The sequence below is a fragment of the Myotis nattereri genome, assembly GCF_964212035.1.
Source record: "Myotis nattereri genome assembly, chromosome: Y".
NCBI classification, from domain to species: Eukaryota; Metazoa; Chordata; class Mammalia; order Chiroptera; family Vespertilionidae; genus Myotis; species Myotis nattereri.
Genome location: NC_138094.1, coordinates 33,428,800 through 33,434,799, shown reverse-complemented (window position 1 = coordinate 33,434,799; position 6,000 = coordinate 33,428,800).

Below are 6,000 nucleotides of genomic sequence, written 5' to 3'. Positions count from 1 at the left end.
GAGGCCATTCACTTCAAACTGTATCGGCATGTCTGCTGCATCTATAATAGGTACAAATGAGTGTCCCAGGAGTCCTTAACAACAGCAAAAGAAGGCAGGGCAGTATGGGGGTAACTTTGGCTGCGCTCAAGTCTCAGCCAAAGCAACCAAGCCAGATCTTTTCCTACAGAATTAATCCTAAGACTTTCAGCATACCACTTGACAATCTATTTGCTTCTCAAAGTGTTATTACACTTAAAAGAATTAGATTTGTTTCCAAAACTAGATTTATAACCCAACAGGAAAGTGACAGAATTCACCTGACTTGCTGATAATTATATGAACTCCATTTAGATAGTAAAGCCTTAACAAAATTGTTAAAAAGTTAGTTGCAAAGAATTTACCAATTTTACTAAGCTCTTTCATTTAACTGTTCAAAGTAGAGTACTTTCAGATTTGACAATGAAGCTCACAATGCAAAACTACAGATTATATACAAATATAAAGATTTCCTAGGCTAGAGAGAACCTTAGAGCTGACTGACTTCTATATCCTAATTTTATACTTAAGCAGTATGCTCCCAGAGAACAATCTAAGGCAGAGCCAGAGCCAGGCCTCCAGTTTTCAGATAAGGAAGCTAATATACTTCCACCTCCATTCATTCACTAAGAATGAGGTTTCTACATCTGATGCAGTCATCAGAATCTGTATAACTTAAATAACTTAGCATCTTCATATTCCATAAAAAGAAAAAAAAATTAAGAATCAGGTATTTTAATCTGAGGCAATCCCAAACTTGGTAAATTAAGTTAAGGGTTCACTTGTGAGCTTAGCTCCAACTTTGAAATTATTGGTTATCTTGAAAATTAAAAAAAAGTAACACTCAAATAGACCCATCAAAATCTGTGATATAAAAAAGGTAATACATCTGTATCCATGTTTTTATCACAAAATACAAATGTTGTAATTTTTAAGGCCTTTGATTTAACAATGGATATATTTCACCAAGAGTTAGCTTTCTACATTTTCAACTGTTAAAAACTGGTACTTACATTTAAACTTACGTTCAAAAGATGATCCAAATTCCTCATTATCCTCAAAAGATAGTTCATCCACATTTGAAAATTTATGTCTGTCTTGAACTTCAGTTTGTCTTTGATAAAGACTGGGTTGAAAGAATAAAATTCATGAGTGTGAAGTTGTAATAAGGTAAAACCAAGAGCACAGGGCTATGAAAAGCCTTTGTGACTCTGGAAAAGGCTCTAGGGCGGTGGTTCTCAACCTTCCTAATGCCGCGACCCTTTAATACAGTTCCTCATGTTGTGGTGACCCCCAACCATAAAATTATTTTCGTTGCTACTTCATAACTGTAATTTTGCTACTGTTGAGAATCGTCATGTAAATATCTGATATGCAGGATGTATTTTCATTGTTACAAATTGAACATAATTAAAGCATAGTGATTAATCACAAAAACAATATGTAATTATATATATGTTTTCCGATGGTCTTAGGCGACCCCTGTGAAAGGGTCATTTGACCCCCAAGGGGTCTCGACCCACAGGTTGAGAACCGCTGCTCTAGAGAATGAACTGTGCTCTGTGAAAATGAAAGCTGTCCTGCACTGGGCACGCTCCATGCAACTGGCATCATTCCAAGTAATCAAGACATTAGCTTGGGCACTCTGCAGAACCACCTTACACTGTGAGGCAGGTATTAATTATATTGCTGACAAGAAATAATGTGGCACTCTCAATGCTTTTATATTTTCAAGAACCACAAAACGTTTTTGAAAAGAACGAATTCTGCACAGCATCAGTATGAGTCAGCTGAAGATGCAAAACTACAAGCCCCATGTGCATCCAAGTGCCCTAACTCCCACATGGGTGTGCTGTTTCTCCTCTTGGCTTTATCATGAGAAAGCAATATAAATAAATGCACATTACACGCATTAGGACCATGATGGACACATGTGGCAGTTTTCAACTCTGTACACTGGGAGTGAATCAAAATATGCAGACAGATGTCCAGCCTGGAGCCCAGAACTAAGGAGTCAGAGTGCCGTCCATATGGATCAAGCACAGACAGGAGTCTCCTATGCGCCTCAATCCCAGCCTGGGTGACCCGCCACCCAACTTCTACATACGCCATTCTACTTCAGCAATCAGACCCTACAACCCACTACCAATTCAGTATTTATCTCAATAGACAAATTAGACTTTTGTTTGGACTAAATGCCCAAATATTTTTTAACTGACTTATTTTTTTTGAAGGACTTTAAAATTAAAATGTGTGAAACTACTTCAAGTTTAAAAATAAACTGAATTTGCTTTTGTAGATTTTGTATGTTGCTTTTTTATTTCTATAAACCAAGTCTATTCATAGAACTATGAAAATGCTTACTGCTACCATAGTGCACTGTGTACACATCAGGTTTAGCAAACAAGGAAAAATTAATTATTTGCTAAAAGGAATTTTCCCCAAATAATTCAGAAGATTCTTGAAGATTACACATCATCTTACAATCTGATTCTACACTCCACATGGTCTTGAGCGTCACTTTAAAACAACGCAAAGTCAGGGCCATTCAGCTAACCAGACTTGGCTGGGCCAATCAGAATGTGGAACTTACTTGGCTTTCTGCTCCAGAAGGCTTGAGAGTGAATGGATGGAAAGGCTGTGCCTAGATTCAGTTGCTGAAGGCGGGAGCATTCTTTCAGGACAAGGACTGGGAAAAGCAAAGGACTGGGATTGGTCCAGACCTAAAGGGCAAAAGGTATCAGGACAAGAGTATTACAAATTACACAGTGAAAACAGCAACATGGTTCCTAAGGAGTTTAATTTGAAAAGAAATTCTATTATCCTTGCAAATAGTTGAGTATGACGTATAACTGACCCACATTATTAAGGATTCAGCATTAATAATAAAACTAATCAGCAGTAAGGGAAAAGCCATTGATTACCATTCTCTGAACACGTCTGCATGTCAAGCAAAATGCTGAACTTGCTCTAACCCGTTGCCTCCCACAATGTTATGTCACAGGGGAGAAGTCTCTGGTAAGCAGGCAACCATAGGTGCAGTGAGGATGAAGCTACTCAGGCTAAAGATTTCCCAGGTACAGCAAGCATAGACTTCTCCTCCTTCTTGCTCTCTACAGCTCACTCACTCGTACTCAGATAAAAGGACCATGAAAGTCCTGAAACCCTTTCTGCAGAAGCTTACCTACATGAGTGGAGGCAGACTCTTAGATGCTAGTGGGCTTCTAGCAACAGAATACCGAAGAAAGCTTTTTCTAAGCAATCAATCTCTTGCTCTAGCTCTTTCATTCTTGCCTTGGTGTGATTACAAACTAAAGATCAGAAATGTGGGAGCAAACAACTGTGCTTGTATTTGGATGATTTATGATCCTTGGTGTAACTGTCTCTCCCATCAGCTTTTCCTGTTTGAGATGATTTTTTTTTTCAAGAAATCCCTGCTTGTTTCACCAGTAGGAGACACCATAAATCTGCTGGCAGAATGATGAAACAGAGATGGCTTTGGCTGGGGGCTAAATGAAAATAATGTGACCAATGAGCAGGAAAAAAAATTCAAATATGCTTGATATTTTTTTTAAATGAAGAGAGAGGTATTAATAAGAACAAATATGCACACTAAACAATTTCTGAAGCCAATTCTTATTTATTAGCATTTTTTTGAGAGCTTTATGTACCAGTTATAACTTCACAGACCTTGTTTTTAGGCCTTTTTTTTAGTCCTGATTTAAAGATGTATTTTCCATTGAAGAGTGAAAGGGAAGAGTAGAGGAATAGGGAGAGAGAAGAGAAACACTGATGTGAGAGACACCTCAACTTGGCCTCCCACATGCACCCCCAACCAAAGATGGTGAGAAAACCCACAACTGAGGTATATGTGGTTGACAGAAATGGAACCCACCATCTTTTGGTCTGCAAGCCATCGCTCTAACCACTGAACAAAATTAGCCAGAGCTAGGCCTTCCTTCTTAATGCATGATATTATTTCACAACCCACGATCCACAATCATATTCATAAATTTGGTAACAAAGCCTAAGCAGACCTGAATTCACTGTTGATAAACTTTACCTGAACTGATGCAAATCCATTCATTACCTTTATTTATTCTACCCAGCATGGATAGTCACATATTTGACTGCAAACATGGTTCACTAAAGGATGCTGCCCCAGAACTCCCAGGGCTGTGGCAAAACCACTATAGGGCCCAATCTATCTATGCTAATATAAGTTTATGTGGTTGTTAAGCCCTCACGCCGCAATGCCCTCATGCCCATCACATCCATCATCAGGAGGCTGCGTGCACAGGTGGGCGCAGACTTGATGCTGTGTGCACGGAGGTGGGGCCTGGCAGCTAGCTCCACATGGCGTGGCCTGGGGTGCCGCAGTCTTTTTGCATCAAGGGTTCAGGAATTTGGAGAAGGGGCTGACACATAAATGGATACACTGGACAAGAAGTATAAATTTGGAAGGGATGGGGGAAAGCCAGGCGGAAACCAGCTCTCTAGTGGAGTGGCTTGCCGAATTTCTGGACCCATGGCTTTTTATTTACACATTTTGCCCTTTAGCAAAATAAACACACATATCAAAGGTCAGGTTTGATAAACAGGAAAAAATTATCAGGTTAGAGGAACTGCTTTTGGCCTTTCCTCTAGCAGCAGGTAATAATTTGCAGATTTTCAGCCCTGCTGAATATCGAAGCCCATCAGCCTTCTGGTGAACTTCTCGCATTTATTATGACCTGCTGGTCTTAGCTTCTAGCACTGGGGGTCCCGAGGCTTTACATGCCTGCAGGCAGGGACCCTACTCCAGCCTACCTCTTTGGGGCAATTCATCCAGGAGCCTACATCTTTGGGGTGATCTATCGTGGGGCTCCAGAACTGAGAGGGCACAGGCCAGGCTGGGGGGCCCCTTCCGCCTGACTGCAGGAATTTTGTGCACCAGGCCTCTAGTCGATAATAAAAGCATAATGTGCTAATTAGACCGGACAGCCGAATGACCTTCCAGACATCCTTCTGGACAACCTTCCAGACAAAGCCACAGCTGCGAGGTCTGAGGCGAGCCACCGAAGGTGAGTGCACAAATTTCATGCATCAGGCCTCTAGTTTTCAGATAAGGGTATGAGGACCTGCAGCCACAACAAGACTAACAACTCTGCTCCTCCCACATTACACCTGGGGAGCTAAGGCTAGGTCATACAGGTAGGGAGGTGTACAGATGCTGGGACTCCCTAAGCAAAACCTGAACATGCATAGCCAGTCTTGTGGCCGCTACTCTCCAGCAATGCCTCCAGGGCAATGCATGTGTTTGAAAAGGTTCCATCCTCACACTATTCATCTTTCGAGATCACTGTGATTTCAGCTGTGGGCAGTTTAGCAAATAGGCGTGAGAGAAAATAAGGAACAGGGAAGGAGTCAAGAGATAAAAATGAAACTAGCGTGGAAGATGGGAAAAGGAACTGAGGAGGAGTGAGTACAAATAGGAACTGAGGAAGGCTCCAGGCCAGGAAATGTGGAAACCAGTTCAACTGCTAACACACAGAAACTTTCTTTTTGAGCTTTGTATCTCAGCTTCAGTACACCTGTTATGAAGAAGAGGCAGGCAGTATGCATCCTCAGGGCAAACATGCAGTAACATGATAGCAGTAATCCTTCTGAGTATCTGATGTGTTGCAGGCACTCAACTGAGAGCCATCTCATTTTGCCTTCTTCACCATGACAAAGTAGATATTCATATCCCCATTGCAAATGAGGAAACTGAGGTCCAACTGTAGCTGGAGAAATCACTGGGTCAAATTTTTCCGACTTTAGTGGTAGTGGGTGGCTCTTGCAGTATCTTTAGAAAAAGACATTTCTAAGACTCCCATGGGAGAATGAATGTATTTTATTGGTGTGTAATTATATTTTCTGGTCTGCAGGGTTCAATGTCCCTTAGCCTAGTCCTGAAAAGAGTGCAGACGGGGCTCCAGCAGAATCAAAGAGTAGGGCCAG